Raw genomic sequence first — 24879 nt, 5'->3', positions numbered from 1 at the left:
GAAAAAGATGGCCCTTGCCTTTGCAACTTTCAAGAAAAAGTTGTATATCAATTACATCAAGAAGGATAAGGAGCCGAACTGGGACAATCTTCCTCAGGTTAAACCATACTAGGAGGAGTTCAAACAATACAAACTATCAGAGGAAGCCCAAGAAAAATCCGAACAGGCCAAGGTGAATGCAGCAAATAAGAAGTACAGCCAACACCTTGGGGCTGCCGGGTACAAGAAGTCAGTTAAAAAGTGGCAGAAGATGGAGCAGGACCTTATGGATAGAGGCATCAGACCGACGACTTGGGATTGGCCGGATAGATCCAAGTGGTGGTTATTTGCTAATGGCGTGACACTAAACCAGTTGGATGGAAGTTTGGTCATGCCCGAGCATATGCAAGAAGTGTCCCGCGATCTAGTCACTGCAGTAGATGAGGCCCAACAAGGAACATTCCAGCCTCAAAGGGAGAATGATGAGCTGACAAGGGCATTAAAGAATCCGGAACACCCTGGACGAGCCCGCGGCATCGGCGTGGTCCCATGGAAAGTTGCTTGGGCCGGAGATTCCTCTTACAAGACTCACCGAAAGAGCAAAGCCGAACAGGAAGTGAAACTCCGTGCCATACAAGAAGAGATGAACAGGAAAGTTGCGTCCTTGGAATCTCAGATGGACGCTAGGGTCAATGAGGCAGTGCAGCTAGCTCTGAGCCAAAGGGGCACTGCTGGGTCGCACCCGGATGTTGTGATAAGCCCGCCCTCACAGCGACGCAGCAGCTGTGCATCCACGGCGGCGCCCGACGTACAAGCTGAACTGCAACCCCAGATTGAGCCAATGGCGGTAGATGACCAGAGGTATCCAGTGGATGATGTCACCATGCCGAGACCGTGCGAGCTTCATGTGCGAGCAAGGAATATATCCATTCATGTCGCATACGGGTCAGCCCTGCCCCTGAATCCTTCTACTATAATTTGTGGAAGGCCGATACCCCCTGGCTACACCTCCGTCACAGTCGAGCAGATAGTTGGAAACAATGAGGATCTTGAGCTTGACTTCGTTGGAGGGGATGGAGAGAAGACATTGGGAGACGCACTGCACGGGGTCGTTCTATGGTGCAAAGCCAACATCAAACTTACTGCAAGCACAACGGCTAAAGTGCAGACCGATCGCCCGTCTCCGCGGCCTCCCTCACCGCCGTCCCCACAACCATCTCCTTCACCACCGTCTCCACCGGCGCAAAGGGCCACGAGTACTCCAACTCCTCCTGCACCAGAAAAAGGAAAGAAAAAGACAGCATCCCTCCCAGCGGCTGGACCCTCAAAGAAGAAGCAAAAAATGGTCGAAAGAAAATTGACCTACGAGAAGACCGCTGAGGAGTTGGAAGAGGACACTGCTCGATATATAAAAGAACAGTTGAAGCCTAAAGTCCCCCCGCCGAGGGAAAATGTACCTCTAGAATTAGGGAAAAAGCTTCTCGCGAGCCTAGACAACCCACAACAACCGAAAAGCTTACCCTCGGACTATGAACGTACTCTAACAAAGGCACACAATGTGAGAAATATGAAGAAAAAATATGGAAAGACCATTCCTCAGCTTGGCACACAACAAAAAGAACTCGAGCCCCTCCGGGTGCCAGGGTTGCCACTCCTACACCGGACGGACGTACAACTCCAGGCGGACCTACAGGCCGCGATATTTCTTTCTGAAACTGGATTAATGCTAGAGAAGGCAACAGGGCAAGTGGAGGCGGAAATCCCTGTCGCTCCCGTTCTTACTTCATTCCAGCATGGAAAACCTTTTGTCACTGAGGAAGAGGAGAAAAGTCTAGGTACGCAGATGTTCATTTTGCATAGATGGTACCTGCGAATGTCGAATGACGAAGGGAAAATGTTTGGAGTCAAGTATCGGGACCATGATTTCTTCCGTGGAGAGGACGACTTCTAGGTGTACTTCGAAAATTTATATCACATTTACCATCGACAAGCCATCGACGCCTCTATCATCACTATTTGGGTTTTGTAAGTATCAGTTACCTCTACATTAATACTTTTTGTTAACAAGAACATAATTATATATGTGCATTATAAAATTTCTATTGTATCGTTTAGACAGGAGACCCAAAGAAGCCGAAAACATGGATGGCACCATCAGATCGGCTTCATTTCTCCTTTGCTAGTCAACCAGAAAGTGTTCAACAAAAATTAAAAGGAAACGTGCCAAAACATGTACGATTCGTTGACTAGGCAATGTTACAAATCCTATATATTCATATCATACAACTTTGGGTAAGTCTTGGTCGACTCAATCCTCTGTTATATTACTAAATAAATACTAAGTCATCTAATACATGTATGTATATATACTATCTATATCTGCAGTTATCATTGGATTTTACTCATACTTTCCGTAGAGACCGGCAATCTTATAGTCTTTCACTCAATGAGAAATCCAAAGTCCGCAATCCAACATATCATAGACCCCTTGAACAGGTAAGTTCAGTTTGCACAATCATATTCTTTTTCTGTTAATAACAATTCCTGAATATCAAACTTAACTTTGAGCGCAGGGTTTGGAAAAATTTTATGAAAAATAACAAAGGATGTGGTCAATGGAGGCCCGAACTGAACGTTAACAAGGATTATCCGGTATGTTGATTCATAAAGATTTGTCTAGTTAACTATATAATCCCAAATTGTTTTAAATTGAGTAATTTATTTATTTCTCCTTAAGTGTGCGAGACAACAACAAGAAACTGATTGGTGCGGTTACTACGTATGCGACTACTTGCACATCATGACTTCATGCGGGAAGACTACTGATGAGGACATGAGAGTATGTCCAAACCGTTCACTAGTACATTTTCATAATTGTACTAACGTACATGATGTTAATCATTTTTTTCTAAATGATAGATGTCTCAAATGGGGGATGAATGTTACTCTACTGATCAGATCAACGCCGTGTGCGAGCAGCTCGCCGGATTCATTTTGAACGAGATCTTGGATCCTAGAGGCGAGTTCTACCACGACGGTCACATCCATAGAGGACTTCCATCGAGCTCCTGAGGGGACCAGTAGTTGGACTACAAACATGACTTGTACATTTATAAATATTTATAAACGTGATGCCTTGATGTTTGTATATTTGTAAATATATGAGTTCATCTAGTTAGCTTAATTATATGCTCGCATTTCACTTTAAGTTAGTTTCAAATATTCTCTGAAAACGAACATGAACGACCAATGAACGTATAGTACTGTAGAGCTCGAGTGCGTTTAGCAATTATAAAAAAAATAAATAGTAATAAATATAATAAATAAAAACTGGATTTGGGAAAAAAAGAAAAAGGTCATTGGTACCGGTTGAAAAGACCAACCGGTACCAAAGAGCCTGCCACGCTGGTGGCAGCCCCTTTGGTACCGGTTGGTCTTTCCCGCTGACGCTTCTGTCATACCGAAACTTGAATTGCTTGCCGGCGACTGTGACGAAGAAGTTGCACTCGCCGGGGAGGGTCACCTCCAAAGCACCGCCTGGGTGGAGCGCGTATGACTGCACGCCAAGCGGTAACAGACCCCGCGGCAAGTTGTACTGCTGCAGGACGTCGTACACTGTCGTGGCCGCATCTGTTTGGGAGGTGGCGGCATGGACGATGGAAGCCACAACGGCAATGGCAAGGAGGAGATTCTGTTGTTTGCCCATGGCGGCTGGTCGGATGGTACGTAAGAAAGCAAGTCTAGAGTTATAAGCGCTAGGATACTGGTGGAGGTGGCCCTGGCCTCGTATATATAGCCGGCCAGCCAAATAAAAAAAGAATAAGTTTTAATTGCATTTATTCCGGCCTAATTAACATTCCATCAAAACGTCCCTCCATTTAACAAAGAAATTAAACTAATCCTGTTGTACCATTCTCTGCATGGATGTGGATCAATGCTCCAAAATGGTAGGATCCAAACGTATCAGATTTTATTGACGCTCAATTTTCAGGGTATTAACATTCCCTCATTTTCTTTGATTGAATGCTAAAAGTGGCAATAAAACCACATTAAAACATTCCCTCATTCCCACCCCAAGGTTCGTCGTAGCTCCGCTTGTCTTGGGCACCATGGCATCTCCCAAATTTGAAATCCCCACCACCACAAGATTGTAAACAGCAATTTCCATTGGGCAGAGGAATTCCTATCATTAATATTTTCTCCGATCCAATCCACATAATGGCCGACATTGTTTTCGTAAGTAGACCATGGCCTCGTTCGGCTGGCTGGCTGGCCGGTGGCTGGGCTGATTTGGCGTGAGAGGAAAATACTGCTGGCTGGCTGGTTGGCTGGTGGCTGAGCTGATTTGGCGTGAGAGGAAAACACTGTTGCTGCTGGCTGAACTAGCCAGCCGAACAAGGCGCATGTGTACCTGAGTGAAGACGAATTAGCTACAAACTATTCTCAAGCAGTGAAATTAGAGGACGTCACTGTACCACAACACCAATATCCCATCAGACACTAGTAGCTGTAACTAGATAAATACCGATAAATAGTTATAGAGTTCTAGCGACTAGTTTGTCACTATTTCAATATCTTCCGACTCCATATAATAAGTCGGTAAAAATATTTATATATTTTGTTGAATGGTCGGTTAGTAAAACTAAGAACTGGGTCTAACTATGTGTCGGCACAGTCATACTGGGCCTTGGGCAACTAGCCCATGACTGAAAACAACGACCCACGATTCCTTTTTGGCACCCTCCTACATATGACTAACCTCTCGAACCCTACCTTGTCCTCAACTCCTCACTCTCCAGCCACCGTCTACTACCACTCGTCACTGGTAACAGGCATTAACATGATGCTGGTTACCAAGAACAGAATATTAGTAAAGAGCATCAATCACACCCGTTACCAGTAACGGCATATGGGTAATCGACATCGACGATGCCCGTTACTAGTAACTGAACATATAGGTGACAGGCCTAAATAATTTCATATTACCTATGTGGAAAAATAAAAAACAATTTGAAAAATTGAATTATTAATCGTCTATAATATGAGTCTGATACCCCGACTAATGTCCTCAAGCTCTTTAATTCTAGAGTTTAATCCATAGTGCATCAAGTACTACGTAACCCTTAATTTGTCCCGGTTGGGAAACCCTCCAAGGCGGGAAAAAAGGGAGAACCTTTCTTCCCTGGTCAGGCACCCGGGACAAAAGAGGACCTTTGGTCCTGATTGGAGTTACCAACCGGGAGCCCTCCTCTCCTTTTCATTCAATTCTTTTTTATTTCGATTATACTTTTGTTTTGAAAATCTAGCTAAGTACGAACTCCACTAACATACATATAAATATATATATATATGTATATTCATTTAAATAATATTTGTTCTTAATATTTTACATATATAGAGGAATTCACATATACATGTACTCCGTTCCAAAATGTAGGTCATTTTGGCTTTTCTAGATTCATAGTATTTGCTATGCATCTAGATACAACGTATGCCTAGATACGTATCAAAATATATGAATCTAGAAAAGTCAAAACGACCTACAATTATATGTATATGTGAATTACTATATACTAGTAAGATGCCCATGCTAACGCCACGGATAAATTTTAGATGTATACCAAACAATACAAGACACATAGTTAAAACCGAAAATATGTTTCACACAAAGGACAGAGTCCAAAACAAATACCAAAATCAACATAATGACTATTACTAATCAAACAATAAACTTTGCCAATGAGATTCCTTGAGCAGAGTTTTCTTGATGCTTTCAGAAACTAATGAATGAAACCCAATGATCACTCAGCAACCTGCAAAATTCACAAATGCAACTTTTACATAGATAAAACAAGAGCTACCATTTATAATATCTGTTGTTTTCAAATATGACTTACAAAATAAATAGGTCAATGAATTTGGTAAAGCAAAGTGAGACAGATATTATTACTTAACTTAATGTCCAAGACAGAGTAATTTTCTTCCTCACTCTGCCATTCAGCCACATCTCTTAAGAGAGTAAAACTGGTTTTGTAGCCTTATAGCTGAATCTCACAGCAATCAGCATCAGACAAGAGGCATATAAGTATATGTATGCATATGCAAGTCAAGATCCTGGTTAATTCATTTTTGTTCTCATCAATGATTAGCAAATACTCACCAGAGAGAAGCATCAAGAGCATCTGTGCATGAGAGGTGCCATGAGTGATGCTAATGGCTCGTGTGCTCCTGGCACAAAGACAATACAAAGGCCATCACTTCACCGCATAAGCATCCACATATCTTGGCACAAAAGCTGATCGAGTGAAAACAACTAAACAATGGCATAGCTCCTGCCATTCTGGGCAATATTACTCCAATCTTTTGTTTTAATTGCTGCGTCCTGTAAATATGCATATAAGCATAGTCACAAAGTTCCTGGGTCGACCGGGTCGAGGAACGGGGTCGAGGGTCGTCACTTTATAAAATTATGGTACGAAGGGGGTATACATCTATGGAATGATAAATTATTATGTGGGACGCGACCCTGATTCATCGGGGTCGATATCTTCGGGTCGATAAAGACAAAAACTATACATATGCTACTAATGAAGAAACTAATCTGCACAAGCATATAAGAAACATATAAAAGAGTACATTTAGACCATGCTACACGTACTCAGCTCATTGTCTAACAAAAACCACACCAATCCACTATCCTTAACCTCTTTATCCCAATTAAATCTGCTAGCAATGGGGCTGCGACCCCTTTCAAACCGGGACACGATCCAACCTTGAATGGGACACTGAACCTCTTCGACCCCGACCCTCGAATCGGAACGACGTTCCCGGGTCGAGGGACGAGGCATCGACCCCGAATCCTGCGACTATGCATATAAATAGCAGTGAGCCAGTTAGAAGGCAAACCACACATGTATGCCTCATTAAAGTTTCAGATTCTTGATGGAAAGCATCATTCTCTTCCCAAATTCCTTTTTAGCCGATTGTCACTGCAAGACAGAACCATTAAGTTGGGACATTTGACCAAAATGGAAACAGTGACTGAAAGGCTGGGAGGATGCAGAACATGCAGTCCGGTAAAAACTGCAGCAGATTTGCATAGCAACTGCAATGTGTGGCGAGAGGAATGTGAAGAGCATGGTACCTGTGACTAACCGGAGGCACCGGCTTCCCAGCTTGAGCAGCATGTCACCTACGGCCCAGAAGATGAAGACACAGCTGTGGGAGTCCCGGACGACGAAGTACTTAATTGTTGAGCCTGTCCACATCGTGTACACAACTGCGGGAGTCCCGAAGGAGCGCATGCTGCAGGGCGCGTGGCCGGCGGTGCGTGGACGCAGGCGGAGGGCCGCGGCGGCAGTGGCGGGGCACCATGTGCCTGCGCACGGCCGTGCGGCCAGCGGATGGCTGCGGCCGGTTGGGCCAGCACATGGCTCCCGCCGGGAGGGGTGGGGGGCATGCGGCTGCTCACACTCGGGCGAGCAACACGGCTCCTGCGCGGGTAGGTGAGGCGGCACGGCGGGTCCCCGCCCTGGATCGGCCGCCCCTGCCCCTCTCGATCGAGAGAGAGAGAGCGTGCTGGGGGGCCTTTGCTGACCAGATCTGGTCGTCGGAGGGTCCTGGAGCGGCAACTGCGAGGACGAGCGGAGGCATGGGCGCAAGGGCGTGGGGCGAACGGGCTGCCGGCGGGCGGGGGCGCAACTGTGCGTGCGAGCGGCAATGGCGGCCGGCAAAGGAGGGGCGCTGGGCAGCGGCGGCTGGTGCAGGCTGCCCCATCCCGCGCGCGGGGCAGCGTCGGTCGGCGCGGGTGAGCCGCGGCGCATGCCAGCAGGTGGGGCCGTGGCGCATGCTGGTGCGCGGGGCCGCGAGCGGCAGTGGCCGCCGGTGGGGGAGCGGCGCGTGCGGGAGTGGCAGGGGAGAGGGAGGAAAAAATGGAAAAAAAATGAGGACTCGCCAGCGTTCGAACTGCGGGCGCGCGCTGGGAGTCGGGCGCGTGAGGGAGAGGGAGAGGGGAGCGGAGGAGGGACGGACGCGCGGGCGGTTGGCTGAAGCGGTGCTTTGCGTTGAAGCCGGATGATCCATATAAGATCAGCCGTTGGATGGCGTTGGACTCATCATGCAAAGGCTGTGGACCATTGAATTTCATGTTGGGGGATTTCTGAGTACAGTTTTTTGGGTACTCAATGTTCCACCTTCTCAGCGGGTGAAATTTTCTTGGTGGCTATAGCATTGTTTGATCGGTCCTTTATAGGATGGATGGATCGATGTTAAATATTAAGAATAAATATTATGTAAACGAATATCTATACATATATATGATTTTGTTTTGAACGAGAACCGTGGGGCAAGAGCTCCCCGGCAACTTATATTAAACAAGGGTGCGCCTGAACTCTTACAAAGGAGGGCTTAACTAGAGGTTAGCCTAAAGAAAGAGAAAGAAACTAGCTAATCAGCTAACAAAGCTAGGAAATTACAGGGCATCATAGAGAAATAGACTCACGAAGAGAAGGTTTGATTCTACACAGATGATCACCCACTTCTTTCTTAAAAGAAGCCTTCCAAGCGAGCAAGCTTGGAGCCTTTCCATTGAAAATAAGAGCATTTCTTTCATTTCATATGTACCAGGCACCTATCATAACCACCTCCATGAAGAACGGGCAGGGGAAGTTTTGTTTAGCAGCAGATAGTTTTTCATGGATGTTACCATCATCTCTCTGAACAATCCCCAAAGCAAACCATCTAGAAGTTGTGCAGGTGCAGGAAAAGAGGAGATGCTTGATAGTTTCCTCCCAATTGTCATGACAGAGAACACAATTGTAACCTTCCTCCAAAAATTTATTCCTTCTTCTTAACATGTTTCTGGTATTCGGCCTATCATTAAGCAGCAGTCAAGCAAAGAATTTCATTTTGGGGACAAATTTGGATTTCCATATCCAAGTGATTGTTGGAGGAAGGGCCTCAGCAGAAAAATGGTGTTGATAGAATCTGCTGGAAGAGTATCTTTGATGGCCCCAGATAAAGGTCTCCTCAGTGACCTATTGCAGCTATGAAAAATATTGCTGCAGGACTAGGAATTCATCATATGCTTGTCTGGACATGGGGATATTGAAGCAGTCCAGCAGAAGTTCCTCATTCCTTAGTTTCCGAAGGGAAATTTTTGGATTCTTGGCATACTGGAACAAGCTTGGCAGGGATTGAGAGTGGATTCTTCCATCAATCAGATCATCCAAAAAACTTATTGCATGTCCTTTGTTGGGAATACAATGGGTAATTCCTCTATACTTTACATGTAGTCTCAAGATGTCCTTCCACCAGAAGGAACCTTTCTCCCTGGCAAGGTGAGGAACAATATCCACATAGTACTTTTGCCAAATTAGCTTGATCCATTGGATGTTCTCTTTTCTATAAAACTTGTCCAGTTGCTTGATTAACAAAGCATCATTCTGTAGACTGAGATTCATGACTCCTAGCCCCCCTAGCATTTAGGTTTCTAAACCAAATTCCATGCAGCCAAGTTATATCCTTTCCTTCTGAAGTCACTTCCTTGCCGCAAAAATTTTTCCCTATGCTTGTCAATGATTTCAATCACAGCAACAGGGAGCTTCAGAGAGCACATGTAATAAGTTTGAAGAAAAAAAATTAATGATTTGACCAACTGTAATCTACCAGCATAAGAGATGAATTGTGGACTGGCTGATAGTCTACTTTCGATTCTGCAAGTTAGAGGAGATCTTGAACAAGATTATTGGAGCTCATATAGATATTTACATACGCATACATAGATATGAGATATACAGAGATATATACATATACTTATTTACATAAGAAGTTAAACATATATAGATATAAACATATACTTAATTACATACAAAGTGCAACAAAAGTTTTACACAATATTATCATATTAGACACTCCATAATAGTAGAATTCGCCCTTCTTGTCGATGACCTGCTCATTAATGAATCCACACAGGGCTTTTTGAATCACCAAAACCCTTTCCTCTGGAAGGAGCTGACCTCGCATTGCAGCGATCCATGGAAAAGTGAGAATATTAGCTACAACAATTTACAAAACGAGTAGAAATATTGACAAAGTTTTTTACTTACTTCCTTCTGTCATTTGGTGTACGTCTTCGGAGCTCCAACTACACAATAAAGGTTCTCCATAACATAGTATGCACATATATTGTTGCCCTGTGCCTGCCGCATACACTTCAGGAGAAAATAAAGTCATCATAAATCCATTTAAATACATAATAAAATAAATGGGACCTGTAAAGCAGAATCTAGTCCGTACCGAAAAGTCTTTCTTAAATTTTAATTCGGCTGTAAAAGTACCTCTATGTTTGTGAACAAATTTCTTCCAAACCCTGTGCATGATCAAAAATGAATATATCGAATGATTTCAAAGTAATGGTGACTGAGGGGGTATGGTTGGAATTAATTACTTTTTCAACATGTCGGTCATGTCTTTGTATAATTCTGGATCTTTCCTCATTGAGTCCATAACTACCTCTAAGCTATTGTCAGGAAATATGACAATTATTATCCAGTGATTACTAGCATAGACGTGGTGTCTAGGCTAGCTTTTACCACTTGGTTGTTGTGTATCCCCATGGTTTGTAGAGGTAGTTGGCAGGTGGTGACAGCCCTATTTGTTGCCTAGTAATCCTCCATGATCGGTTACATAACAGTGCGCAGATTTCTGAGTGTCTAGCTTTTAGCCAGGGGAAACCATTAGCCCGAAGTAAATGACGACTCTAGATCTTGTCTTATCCAAAGTTCTGATCCTTAGGAATCCTCTCAGCCCCTTTCCTCTTCAGTAGTGTCATGTCCTTGGACAAGTTAGAGCCTTAGATAGTATACTCACATTGCCTTGTAGATATGGAACCCTGGAATACTCTCGAGTGAAAGCTTATGATGATATCCGTGCGCTTGCGAATTTTATTTGTGACGCTACGAAATGACAACAAGAATCAACTAGCCCCAACAATGGATGGTGCTGAAGCACACAATGCACACCCGGCTATTAGGGCAAGTGCCATGCCTCGATGAGTAGGAGGGCTCGGCGGCCGCTACAAAACCCGGGGTGTGAGCCTGGGTGGAGTGGTCATCGGTGTAGATCTTGGTGGTAGTAGCAAATAATCAAATGAGAACTTTGAAGGCTGAAGAGGAGAAAGGTTCCATGTGATCAACACTTGCAAATGGGTAAGCCAATCCTAAGGGACTGGGTAACCCTGGCAGAGAGCACGATCATGCGTGTTGCCCGAAAGGGAATCGGGTTAAGATTTTTGGAGCCGGAATGTGGCAGTTGACAACTACGTTAGGAAGTCCAGAGACGCCGGCGGGGTCCTCAGGAAGAGTTATCTTTTCTACTTAACGGCTTGCCAACCCTAGAAATGGTTTAGCCAGGCTGTACTGGGTGCCATCGGTTGGGAGCCGATGGTCGCTGCAGCGGATGCTACTACCTTGTCTAACACGGTGTTCGAGGACTCTAGTTGGGAGTAACATGGCCTTGTGTATCCAAGAGTCCAGATGTTCTTCATCATCTCGTAGATAGCATTCTGGACTGAGCTCATCATGAACTTTGAATGATTGATTAGAACAAGATGCCTGGCCTGATCGAACATCTCTTGGAACTTAACAGAATCTTATGTGACGGTAATATGGCACAACGTGGGGAAGTTACCTTTCTGAATCACTTTGCCCCTTCTGTCGAGCATGCTGAATGTCAAGAGGCATTCATCTTCAGTCCTCAATGGCTTTAGCAAGCTGTTGCTTTTGCTTGTCACTGAGCTATTCCTTGGTGACCTTGACTGTGTTGTCATGGTGGACTTCTCCATGAGTTTCATCATCAGTGACTTTGGCTTCGTCAATTAATGTAACCTCGACCATGTTGATGTAGCCATACATGATGTTGTCATGGATGTTGATGACGTGTCCCACCATGCGTGCCAAGAAGTGTGTTGACGCAAAAATCCCACCATGTGGGATCCTCGCACTCCACGTACGCTAGGATCGGGGAGATGTACTTTGCTCCGTTGTACCGAACCCAATTGGCACTCATACGGTGCGCTCGGTTTGTCAGCACTGCACCTTCCGCCTGCTTGTACCTTCAACGGATGCTTATCAATCATAGTAAGTGTTCGTGATCTTCTTTGTGCTTTAACTTCTTAGTTAAGTAGTGTTGGTCCCCTAGTTGGTTATAGGACCATCGTTCACTAGTTTAGTGGATGCCTCTAGAGTAAGACTCCATATAGAGATGGATATTCTGTACAACTCTTGAGTTAGTAAAAGATGGTGTAGACATCGTGTCTAGACTAGACTCTACCTTTGGTTGTGATATAGCTCACGGTTTGTAGAGGTAGCCTACAGGTGGTGACAACCCTGTTTTGTGCCAGCAAAATCCTCCATACTCGGGTATATCATAGTAGCCATTTTAGCAGAGCTTGGTGTTCTTATCCTGGGAAGCTGGTAGCCCGAAGTAAACGACTAGTTACCTCTACCTTACCTTTGATTCTTGGCCTCAGAAATCCTCTATGTTCCTTACCTCTTCAGTAGTGTGGTATCCTTGGACCAAGTCTCAGATAATTAGTCACATTCCTTAGTGCATATGATACCGTAGAATACTCTTGTGTGAAAGCTACAACAATATCCTTGCGCTGGTGTATTCTTTTGTGATACTGGAAAAAATCAGCAACCATCAAGGAAGGATAGCAGAGTGCAATCAGCATTCAAGTCGATGATGAGAAGCATCTGACTGTTTTATGCATACTCCACTTGGCTCGGGGGGGGGGGGGGGGGGGGAGGGGGAGGGGATATAGCTCAATTGGTAGAGCTCCGCTCTTGTAATTGGGTCGTTGCGATTATGGGTTGGCTGTCTAATTTTCCAGGCGGTAATGATAGTATCTTCTACCCGAACTAGTGGCTCACATTTTATAAGTAATGGGGGAAAGGATGGAAACATGCCACTCAAAGATGGGTTGTCAAAAAGGTAGAGGGGGTAGGATGGGCAGTTGGTTAGATCTAGCATAGATCGTACAAGGACGATAATTAGAGTCGATGGCTCTCCTAGGCTTCCCTCATCTGGGATCCCAAGGGAAGAGGATCAAGTTGGACCTTGCGAAAATCTTGATGCACTATCTCCCTTCAACCCTTTGAGTGAAATGTGGCAAAAGGAAGGAAGATCGATGGACCAACCCCATCATCTCCACCCCATACGAACAATGAGATCACCCCAAGGACGCCTTTGGTGTCTAGGGGTCACATACCGACCATACACCCTATTCAACAAGTGGAACACATTAGCCATCCGCTCTCTAGTTGGACAGTAAGGGTCAAATAAGGGCAATCACTTGTTCTTAAACCATTATTCTTAAGTTAAGATCTAAGAGTCAGGCGGACAAAGGGGAGAGCTGGATTTTCGAGAACCACAAGAATCCTTAGAATGGGATTCCTACTCGACACCTTCTGTTTTGAGATTTTGAGAAGAGACCTTGGAGAGCATAGTACTATGAATGTTTTAAGCTATGTTGGGGGGGGCGAGTTATTGCCTATCGTTGTCCTCTATGGTAGAACCAGTTGGGGAGGCCTTATAGGTGGTGGTTTTCCTTGTGGCGGATGTCAACAGTTCGAGTCCACTTATCTCCAGCATGTGAACTTAGTGGACACTATGATAGCACCAATTTTACCAATTCATCAGTTTGATCAATGATTTCGCATTCATGGATGTTGATAAGATCCTTCCATTTAGTAGCACCTTAGGATGACATAGCCTTAATGTTAATGGCGAGGTTCAAAAGAGGAAAGACTTGCGGTGGATACCTAGGCACCAAGAGACGAGGAAGGGCGTAGCAAGCGACAAAATGCTTCGAGGTGTTGAAAATAAGCATAGATCCGGAGATTCCATAATAGGTCCACCTTTTGAGCTGTCTACTAAATCTATGAGCAGGCAAGAGGCAACCAGGCAAACTGAAACATCTCACCAGCCATAGGAAAAGAAAGTAAAAGTGATTCCCGTAGTAGCGGCGAGTGAAATGGGAGCGGCCTAAACCATGAAAACAGGGCTATGGGACAGCAATACAAGCATTGTCCTGCTAGGCGAAGCGGTTGAGTGCTGCACCCTAGATTGCTAAAGTCCAGTAGCCGAAAGCATAGCTAGCTTACGCTCTGACCTGAGTAGCATGGGGCACATGGAATCCCATGTGAATCAGCAAGTACCACCTTGCAGGGAGCCCAAAGGGATCCTTTGAACAATGCTTATTGAGATCGGTATAATCTACACACATCCTTCATTATTATCATTACTATTATTATTATTATTATTATTATTATTATTATTATTAAGAACAAGTACAGTGTTATCTAGCCACTCTAGGTGGTACACTTCTTTGATAAAAACCAGTCATGAGTAGTTTTGCTAACTCTTTCTTGATCGCCTCCCGCTTGTCCCGGAAGAATTGCCGTAGCCGTTGTTTCTTGGGTGTTGCTTTGGGCTCAATGTTCAGAGAGTGCTCGATCAATCCCATTGGCAACCCTGGCATTTGTGCTGGTTTCCATGCAAATATGTCTGTTGACGCTCAATAAAGACTATTTTCAAGCATCAATTTGATTAAAAAATCATGAGAGTTTGCATTTCTTACATGTATCCATATCCAAAATAAGGGCAAAACCCACTATGCCTCTAGAAAATATGCAATATTGGTATTTGAGCTAAAATGCAAGCTACAAACACCTATTGATCCAAGGTAAAAATACGTCGACCAATCAGATCACAGAATTCAGGCTCACACGGAATATAGGGCCCACCAGCGGGTCTAAGACAAGAAGCCTCTCACCTGGATTTGGAACGAGGGCCCACTTGGCAGCCCCCCCAGCCGAAGCTAGGGCGGTTGGAGCCATTGGCCCATCAGCCGACCAGTTCGGTCGACCGAGCCCATTTAGCCACCACTGCCTTACTTCTTCGATGTGGTACTCGCTGATTGGCTCCTGATGTTGGTTATGCAATGCTCAGCTGCTGCAGGACGCCGTGCACCCCCATGGCTCCCTATTATAAAATGTAGAGGGGGTGAGATTAGATACACCACAAGTTATCACCTCAAGTTGAATCTCAAGCTTCTCACTTGTTTAGCTCTATAGGTTAGTTGAGTTTAGGCTGAAGTAGTAGTCGTCAAGTCCCCGAGGTTGCCTAGGAGAATCGGTATGGGTTCGTCTCTTACTCTCCTTTGTAATTCTCAGATATTTGTATTAGACATATCATTCTGTTGCTTATATTGGCATGACTTATATCCTACGATGTCAAATGTGTACTTCATAATTAGTTTGTATACTTATTCTATGCTTGACATGATTAGTCAATTAGCTTTAGTACACCGGTACCCGTTCCAGTATTCGTATGTTTGTTCTAGTAGGATTTCTGTCCATACGAAGGGTGGGGCTCCGCGGGATACTAGAGTATCGTTTATTAGCGCAGACGTGGTGTCTGGGTTAACTAAGTGTTGATGGATGTCTCCCTTTCCCACGATTTGTAGAGGTAGCCTTCAAATGGTGACAACCCTATTAGTGCCATCGAAATCCTCTATGTTCGGATTGGGGGTAGGAGGTCCGTAAAGTACCGTAATAGTTCACAATAGTCATAAGAGGTCTCCCGGTAGTGCTAGATTGACTAGAGCTAGTTTGATCATGTGTATGTTGTAAAGTATCATATAAACTATATAATTAACCAAAGTACATGAAACCCGAGCTGCTAACTTCTGCTAACTTCTTCCTATCTCACTGCCTTTTATCTTATCCTTAGTTGAGTATGAAACTTGTGTCACGCTACCACTGTCTACCATTTATTTTACCCATATTTATGTAATTGAATATCCAATAAAGATTAGTTCATCAATTCATCTATACTTTAACCGCCGCCTTCCCAGTGGTAATATAAACGACACCCCAGAATACTCCCTGATAAAATGCTACATCGGTATTCCGTGTGCTTGCGGATTTATATGTTGTTTACAAAATACCTGCACACCCTTGGCATTCGTGGGCGGAGCTGCCTAGGGGCACCCATCCTAGCGGTGATGCTGATAATCGCCGACAACATCTTGCATTGTTAACTACGCTTGCATTGTTATGCTATTAAAAGCGTGTCTACATTTTGTGTGGTTCCCCTATTAGATATGGTTGTTGATACGCTTCAGTAAGCGTTTCAAAACTTACAACTTAGATATGTTTTTAAACCGGTATTGACACGTTTTATAAAGAACTTGTAAAGTTAGTAACTAGATACGCTATTAGACGTGTAAAAAAATTGATATGCTATTAGATAGTGTTGACATGTCTTTAGAAATCGTATCAAAAACTTTCTGCTGATGCACATATCGTCTTACAGGTAGTGTTGACATGTCTTTAAAAAGTGTATCAAAAATTTGTAAACTTGCTGTCTTCCTTTATATATTTTATAAATATATGGTCTATCAAAGTAACCAAAAAATCTATGCATCAAGTCTTCCTCCTCTGTCGGATCTATTTCGTGAATCTGACTAGGAGTTTGGAGGTGTTAAACTCAAGTCCCGGCACTTCAGTCAAGAAGTACATGGTAAAACAATTAACAGTGATACTAATACCAATAAATTTCTGGGGACGCACTAGTTAGCTGGCTTTGACTTTAATGCTGGTTGGGAGACCCTGGTTCGAATCCTAATTCTCCCTTTTTTTTACAATTATTGTGAAGCGGAAGACCCTGCATGCGTCTCTACAAAGCGTCTCATATTTTCTATTGATACGTTAAAAAATCATCTCTGCAAATCTTGGCACGGTCCATGCGGAGACGCTCTTTTGCTGAAACGTATCTACACTCCACTAGGGATGAAATAAAGCGTAGCTATCCCAAAATTAAAGCGTATCTACATGGGTTTTTTCTAGAAGTGATGGTGGCTCCAGCCGGCTGCTCCACCGACACCGCGCGCAACGGCTAAGTGGCCATTTAGCACTGGCTTGAGCCACCAGCCGGTACTAAATGGCTCCAAGGACATTTGGTATCGGCTGGTGGCTCCACCCGGTACTAGAAGTGAAGCTTTAGTACCAGCTGGTGTCTTCAGCCGGTACTAATTCGCTTCTATATATTCTGGTCCCTTCTTCCTCCTCGAGCCCGAGCCAGCATTTGACCGAGAGCTCGGGTTCTTCTTCTCCTTGGCGACTTAAAGTGGAGGTGCTGCCCCATTTTCTCAAGTTTTGTGGAGATTTCACTCATCCAAGTGCACTAAAGGTTTGTAACTTTTTTCTCTCTTGTTTGATGGTATTTATTATTTGTTTCATGCTCTGTAGTTTGAGATATTTGTGATTTTTAGAAATATATAGAATGAGCATGTTTCCTATGATTTATGGATGGATTTGAGATGTATAGAACCCATTACTTGAATTTGGAGAAGGTGTATTGGATAGTTTCAATGTGGATATTTTATAGGTATTTTTTTAATTTTTTTCAAGTGGCATGGTTAATTAGTTTGTTATTTGTTATGCATTTAGTTGCATTATTTTAGCACTCTAATTATGTATTTATTCGGGCTCATATGGAAACCATCGAGAAGTTTAAAAAGTGTATGTTTCGGATCATGAATATGTCGTTAATCTTGATCCTTCAGTGAAAACGCTGCTATTCGAGGCTAGCATCGATATCCACGATGCGGTGCGGTATATATGAGGACGCGATGAAGGAGTACGGTCTTGGTCTCAATTATGAAATCCACACCTTTTGAGCGAGTTGAGAATGAAATTATCTGGATCAAGGCCGTACACCTTCATCGTGTATTTTCTCAAACGATTACAAAGGTACACCCATCATGGCTATGCATGAAGCGGAAATACATGATGATGCCGGTGCTTATCCAAGGCCCAAAACAATCGGGCAATGATATTGACGTGTACCTAAGACCGTTGGTTGATGAATTTTTGCTACTGTAGAAGGAGGAAGGTGTACGTGTTTGGGACGAGTACAAACATGAAAATTTTGACTTGCGAGCATTGCTTTTCGTTATCATCAACGATTGGCCTGCACTTAGCAATCTATCCGGACAGTCGAATAAGTGATACCAGGCATGCACTCATTGTCTAGAAGAAACCGACAGCTTGTATCTAAAAAATTGTAAGAAGGTCGTGTACATGGGTCATCGTCAATTCCTTCCCCTCAACCACCCCTTGAGAAGAAAAGGAAAACATTTCAAAGGGGAACCAGAAACTCATGCTAAGCCTATGTTCCGAAATGGGAAGCGTGTTTTCTCGATGGTGAAGGATGTCCATGTCGTGTTTGGAAAGGGCCGTGGAAGCCAACAAGTTCCAAATGATGAAAACGGCCATGCCCCAATGTGGAAGAAGAAGTCCATACTATGGGAGCTCCCATATTGGGAAGTCCTGGAGGTCCGCAACGCAATCGATGTGATGCACTTGACGAAGAATCTATGCATGAACCTGCTAAGATTCCTCGGTACGTATGGGCAGTCAAAAGATACACTGGAAGCAAGACGTGATTTGAAAGAAACAAAACAATGAGAAGACCTACGTCCTAAGAAGGGAGAAAATGGACAGCACTACTTATGTCCTGCTAGCTACACTCTCAGCAAAGAGGAGAAGGAAAGCATGTTTGATTGCTTGAACAATATGAAGGTACTGTCCGGTTACTCCTCGAATATGCAGGGAAGAATTAATATGAAAAAGAAAAAGTTCGCAAACTTAAAGTCTCATGATTGCCACGTTCTGATGACCCAATTGCTTTCAGTCACACTGAGGGGTATTCTACGAAAAAATATAAGATTAGCAGTTGTGAAGCTATATGTCTTTCTTAATGAAATTTCGCAGAAGGCAATCGATCCAAATAAGCTCACAAGGCTACATAATGATGTGGTCCAATGTCTTGTTAGTTTTGAGATGGTCTTTCCACCTTCGTTCTTTAATATTATGATCCATCTCCTGGTTCATATTGTGAAAGAGATAAACATTTTAGGCCATGTATTCCTACACAATATGTTCCCTTTCGAGAGATACATGGCAGACTTAAAAAAGTACGTTCGTAAAAAAGTACGTTCGGAATCGTTCTCGGCTAGAAGGATGTATCGCCAAGGGCTACGGAACAGAGGAGGTCATTGAGTTTTGTGTTGATTTCATTGACGAACTTAGTCCGATTGGGGTCCCCATGTCACGCTATGATGGGTGACTGAAAGGAAAGGGCACACTAGGTAACAAATCTAATATGCACATCCCTGAAAGTGAAATCCGCAAAGCAAATTTCACCGTTCTACACAATTCATCCCTCGTGGCCCCATATATGGATGAGCACATGAATATTGTCCTCCCTGAAAAAATAGGGAAGTCTGAGGCCTAGATTACACGTCATCACATAAATAGCTTTGCGGTTTGGCTGAGAATGAAACTCATGGGTGACAGCACTATTGATGTACAACTGCAATGGCTTTCTAGGGGACCATCGGCCACAATCATCCAATACCAAAGGTATGAGATCAATGGATATATATTTTACAAAAGAGCCCAAGATGAAAAGAGCACGAACCAAAATAGTCGTGTACGTATTGATGCAATAGGCCATGATGGAAATAAGGGCAGCTACTTTGGTGTCATAGAGAAAATATGGGAGCTAGACTATGGGCCTTTGAAGATTCCTTTGTTTCGATGCCAATGGATGAATCGAGTTGGAGGCGGCATAACGACAGACCGGTATGTGATGATATTAGTGGACTTAAAAAATTGGATATAAAGACGAACCATTCGTCCTCGCCAAGGATGTGATGCAGGTGTTCTATGTGAAGGACATGGCAAGCAAACCTAAGAAAAATCAAGGCATGTTCGACGACGAGCCAAAACGCCACATAGTTCTTTCAAGAAAAAGAAAAATTATTGGAGTTGAAGACATTTCGGACAAGTTAGAAGACTTTGATCAGTTTGATGACCGTCCTCCATTCTCGGTCGATGTTGACCCCAGCATCCTGTTATCCAAAGAGAACGCTCCTTCCTTGCGCTGTGATCATGATCAAAGGACATTCGTAAAAAGAAAAGTTTTCAATGTTCCATTAAATATATTTGAAACTTATTTTGAACTCAATATGACGAGTCCAGAGCGTAAACCTACAATAATCGAGAGGGTAAACCTACAATAATCGATTTGATGTTGTGATGTAAAGTATAAAACTATTAATTTTTAATAGTTACAATAGCATTTTTTCGCATTTGTTTGCATTTCTATAATACTTTAAACACTAAAACACATTTCACACACTAATTTAACAAATTTTGAACTCAATATGATAAATTAAGTGCTTAAATAGTAAATTTATCTAATTTCTAGCCTGTTATTGAATTTATTGCACTTAAACATATTTAAACGAATTGAAATTTAAAATTTAGTGTCAATACTTTGAATTTAGTGCAAAGACTAATACTTTTTTTTGAGAATCAAGTGCAAGACTAGTACTTATTAAGATTTTGGAACGCTAATAAAACAAATTTTGGACTCAATATAATGAGTTAAGTACATAAATATTCAAATTAACGAAGTGATATAAACTACAAAAATATAATTTTGCATGGTTGTAAGGATCACCAAGGTGTCCGACCCTAGAGGGGGAGGGGGTGAATAGGGTCGCTAATCGCTTTTTAACCTAGGGCTCAAACTACTTGCATAAGATAAACCTAACGCGTCCTATACATGCTAGTTATGACTAAGGTTTATCTATGCTACTCTCTACTTACCCCTAAAAGACTTGCAACCTAGCCAATCCTAATCAAACTAACTAGGAAAGTAAAGGTACGCAAGATAGAGTAAATGCGGAAACGTAAAGCGGTAAGTAAAGAGGTAAGTGCAAGAGGGATGCAAACTCCCGAGTAGACACGGTCATGTAACGTGGTTCGGCACAAACGCCTACGTCCACGGGACACCGAGGCTCTTCCGATCACCGTCTTGCACTTCGCCACCAAGGCGATGCCGGCAAGCAAAGGCAAGTGCCCCTAAGACACCGAGTCTCGTGCACCGCCACCGTCTCTCTCGGTCACCCGGCCGTAATCCACTACGGAGCTTCTCCACCAAGGAGGGGGCCTCCTCTTCCCCCGCACAAAGTGTCGTTGCCACTCCACACCAAGACGGAGGGTCACACGACGGATCACAAGTTGCTTGCCGCAGCAAGACTTCTCTCAAGGGAGCTCTCGCAAGAACTAATCCCTATTACAAGCACTAAGCACTCTCACAAGTGTGCTTAAGCCTATATGATGTACAATGAAGCTCTATGGTGGTTGAAGATGTTCTTGGGTGTGTGTGGGATGTCCAGCAACTCCAGCACCCTTCAAATGGCCGGGGTGAGGCGTATATATAGGCCACCAAGTCTTGTAGCCGTTGCTCCAACGGTCAGCTGAAAATCTGCGTATCACCGGAAGAACCGATGCCTCTGGCAGGGGTAGCGTCGGTTCTTCCGGTCACTCATAACCCGAAGTAGTCGTTGGACTCCTGACGGCTGACGCAGTGACCACCGGTTGAACCGATGCTTTGCACCGATGCTTCACCGGTTCAACTGGTGCTGAAGGAATCTTCTCCTGGACGCTGACGTCATTACACCGGTGGTATGCACCGATGCACCGTCGGTTGAACCGGTGCTGAAGAAACTTCTTCTGGGCACTTGACATCGTCTCTGGTACAAAGGACTGCCAATGCACCGATGCCCTTTTCTTGGACCGTCGGTTCAACCGGTGCCTAAAGGCTGACTTGGCTTCGATTCCATCCTGCACTAAACATCATGGCGTCGGTTCTTCCGACAAGCGTCGGATGCACCGATGCCCTTGGCGTCGGTTCTTCCGGTGCTCTTGATCAGAAGAGCTTTCAGGGCGCTGCCCTGAGACCCGCGAGGGGCGGCTCCCCCTTGACCCCCGTCCGCTAACCGGGTAGCGGAACCCCCGTAGGGGCGGCCCTTCGGGCCTTGCTATGCCCATCTTCTCTTTCTCTTTGTCATCACTTGAACCTAAAAGTCTGAGAATGATCATCTTAACAATCATATTAGTCCAAGTGTTGTGTTGTCATTCGATCACCAAAATCACTTGAAATGGCATAATTGATGCCATGTTCCTTACAATGGTCAAAATGATTCTATTTTTAATTAATTTATTACACATAAACAACAGCTAAAATAACTTGTAAAGAAAACATTTGTGGCTCTTTAGTACCGGGCCGTGTCAACGCCCGGTACTAAAGGGCCACAATGAAAATTTCCCGCCAAATGGGCCTCTTTAGTACCAGGCCTTCCCACTGCCCGGTACTAAATTGCCAGTTTAGTACCGGTCCGTGTCTGTGGCCGGTGCTAAATTGCCCCGGTGCCAGTTTAGTACCGGGCATAGATACGGACCGGTACTAAATTGGCAATCCTATATATATACCAACACTTGGATTTCGATCTCCAGTTCGTCATTCTCGTCGCCGTTGTCCCGGCCCGCTGCGCCGCCGCTCCTCCTCCGCGCCGTCGACGTCGCTCCGCCTCTGCGCCGCTCCTCCACGGTGCCGTGGGTCTGCTTCCGCGGAGGATGCCACTCCTGCCCTACGTGGCGCGCATTCCTCCCCGCGCGTAGCTCCGACCCGCCGGCGCCGCCGCCCCCCGGCCTCGCGACGCCCGCACCCCAAAATTATTGAAGAATTTGTCGGAAAAAACTTATTTGAATTCATTCTTGTAAATATTAATGTCTTTTATCCATATATGTATATAATTTCTAACATTTCTTTTATCCATGTATGTATATAATTTCTTTTATTTGCTTTGCCCCATATACAAATACGAATTCTAGATACGAGTACGAGTACGAATACATAAACTGCTGTAAGTACGACTACTAATACTAATTAATTGAAATTGAAAGAAAAAGAGAACAAATATAAAGGAACAAAAAGAAAAAAACTTCTTTTAGTACCGGTTGGTACTACTCGGCCTAGCTGCTGGCATGGACAGCAATATAGTACCGGCTGGTGTTACCAACCGGTACTAAACAGGCCGTTTAGTACTGGGCGGTCCGACCGGTACTAAGTGCACGCGCACTTAGTACCAAATGAGCGGTACCGGGCGGGAACCCCCGGTTAGTACCGGTTTTCCGCCCGGTACGTATGTGCATTTTTCTAGCAGTGTTTAGTCCAGCTCCGAGCTGGACAACCAAAAAAACATTGTCACGGGTTGATTCAAATGTCAGTAACTCTTACCCTCTGGCTGGTGGTGATGAAAATTAACGAAATGCTTTCAAGATGAATGGCATTGAAATAATGGTTAAAACACTAGCTTTTTGTAATATTTCTGGTTTGGTGTCCTCGATTCTTCAGTTTGGTTTTTAACAAGCATGTCAGTGCTGTAAGTCCTGAACGAGGGCTTGAACATTGATAGATTTAGAATAGCTTTGTGCAATCGACGCATATTATTCATGAGTAGGACCGGATAAAAAGCTCATGGCTTGTTAGCTCGCTCCGCTCACAGCTGTCTCAGGTTCGACTTTGCTCAGCTCGCTGTAAATTCTGAACGAGTTGAGCACATTTTTTCTCGTAGTTCACTACTACATAATGACCTATTCCCAATGCCTCATCACCGCCGGTTCGAGTCCAATAGGCAGTGATTGTATATCACAGCAGTTCCATCCGGCGGTAATAGTAGGTATCACTACCGGGTCATATGACGAACTAGCAGTAATAGGTTCAACAATTATTACGAACCGGTAGTGATGTCAATACATATCATCTTTTTTTTCCTTCATTTGTCTCTTATCCTTCTTGCTCTCATTTCTGTCCTTATCTCTTTTTCTACAGCCAATCTCATCCCTGCTGCCCCAGTCCCTTCCTTCTTCCCCCTCCCTTCCCATCATCCCCTGCTGGACCCTCCCCTCCTTTCTTTTGCTGCTGCATATCCCCTCCCATCTTCCCCCACCGTATGTCCCCTCCCCACCCTTCTTCTCTGTTCTGTAGTGCCTTTCCTGCAGCTCCTCCCACCTCCCCCCTCCATCACCCCTCACCTGCCGCCACCTCCGCCACTCTCCCTCCCTTTCTTTGCAATGTGGGGCTAGCGGCGCGTCTAGCCGCAGTGGCTTCGTGGAGGGCGGGAGCAGCGCTAGATGCCCAGGAAGTCGGCTCGCGCTGCCACGCCGACGCGCAGGCAGACAGCACAGGGTAGGCGCGGTTGCAGCGGCCGTCGGGCTGTGCAGGGGTGCGGGCAGCCAGCACGGTCACGGTGGCAGGCAGGACCAGCGGCGAACGTGCAGGATTTTTCTTTCCTTTTGTTTTTTAATCGATTGTACCACCAGTTGTGCACCCGATTGCGATGGGCTACCTTATCACCATCAACTCTAATTCAACAGGTGGTCAAACCGGCAGTGATGCCAATTTTGATGAGCAGGCGGTGATAGGATCTGCTAGAGTAGTGGTTATAACGAGCTAGCTCTAGGTGCTCGCGAACAGCTAAGCAGCACAGCAGCCCAATATAGCTAAGCCCAGTTTTCAACTACCCAACAAGTCCAATACTATCCCCAACCTTAGGCGCGTTCTGCGATTCCGCCGCTGCCACAATTGTCCCTAGTAGTGGAAGGCAGAGGCGAGGAGCTGACTCGGCAGTGAGAAGATCTGATGAGTGATGAGGCCCTGGCCCTGATGGCTCATGGGCAGAGGCGAGGAGCTCACTCGGAGGTGAGGAGATCCGAGACCCTGGTGGCACATGAACATGAGTTGCTTCGGTGATGGCAGACAAAAGCAAGGAGGCAAGGAGCCGCCATGGTGTCGGCACGCAAAGGTATAAGACGATGAGCGGACAAGGCCATGGAGGGGAGCTTCTCACTTTTACGCGGCTGACCATCGCGGTAAGCAATAAGCATGACATGCACCTGAGCACCATAGACATCA

The 24879-nt window shown here is 44.6% G+C and overlaps 1 long non-coding RNA gene across 1 annotated transcript; it reads right to left on the bottom strand.

Annotated features, from left to right (window-relative positions):
* Positions 1-5668: 5668 nt before the first annotated feature.
* On the bottom strand, positions 5669-7420 carry LOC120639591. The gene is made up of 2 exons (XR_005661507.1): positions 7124-7420; positions 5669-6361 (listed from the first exon to the last, which is right to left on the bottom strand). It is a non-coding gene; the product is annotated as an uncharacterized LOC120639591 (long non-coding RNA).
* Between the last annotated feature and the right edge of the window lie 17459 nt (positions 7421-24879).

Source organism: Panicum virgatum, chromosome 7K (genome assembly GCF_016808335.1).
Source record: "Panicum virgatum strain AP13 chromosome 7K, P.virgatum_v5, whole genome shotgun sequence".
Taxonomy (NCBI): Eukaryota; Viridiplantae; Streptophyta; class Magnoliopsida; order Poales; family Poaceae; genus Panicum; species Panicum virgatum.
Note: the sequence above shows the minus strand (reverse complement) of the source record. Positions and strands in the feature narration are given on the sequence as shown.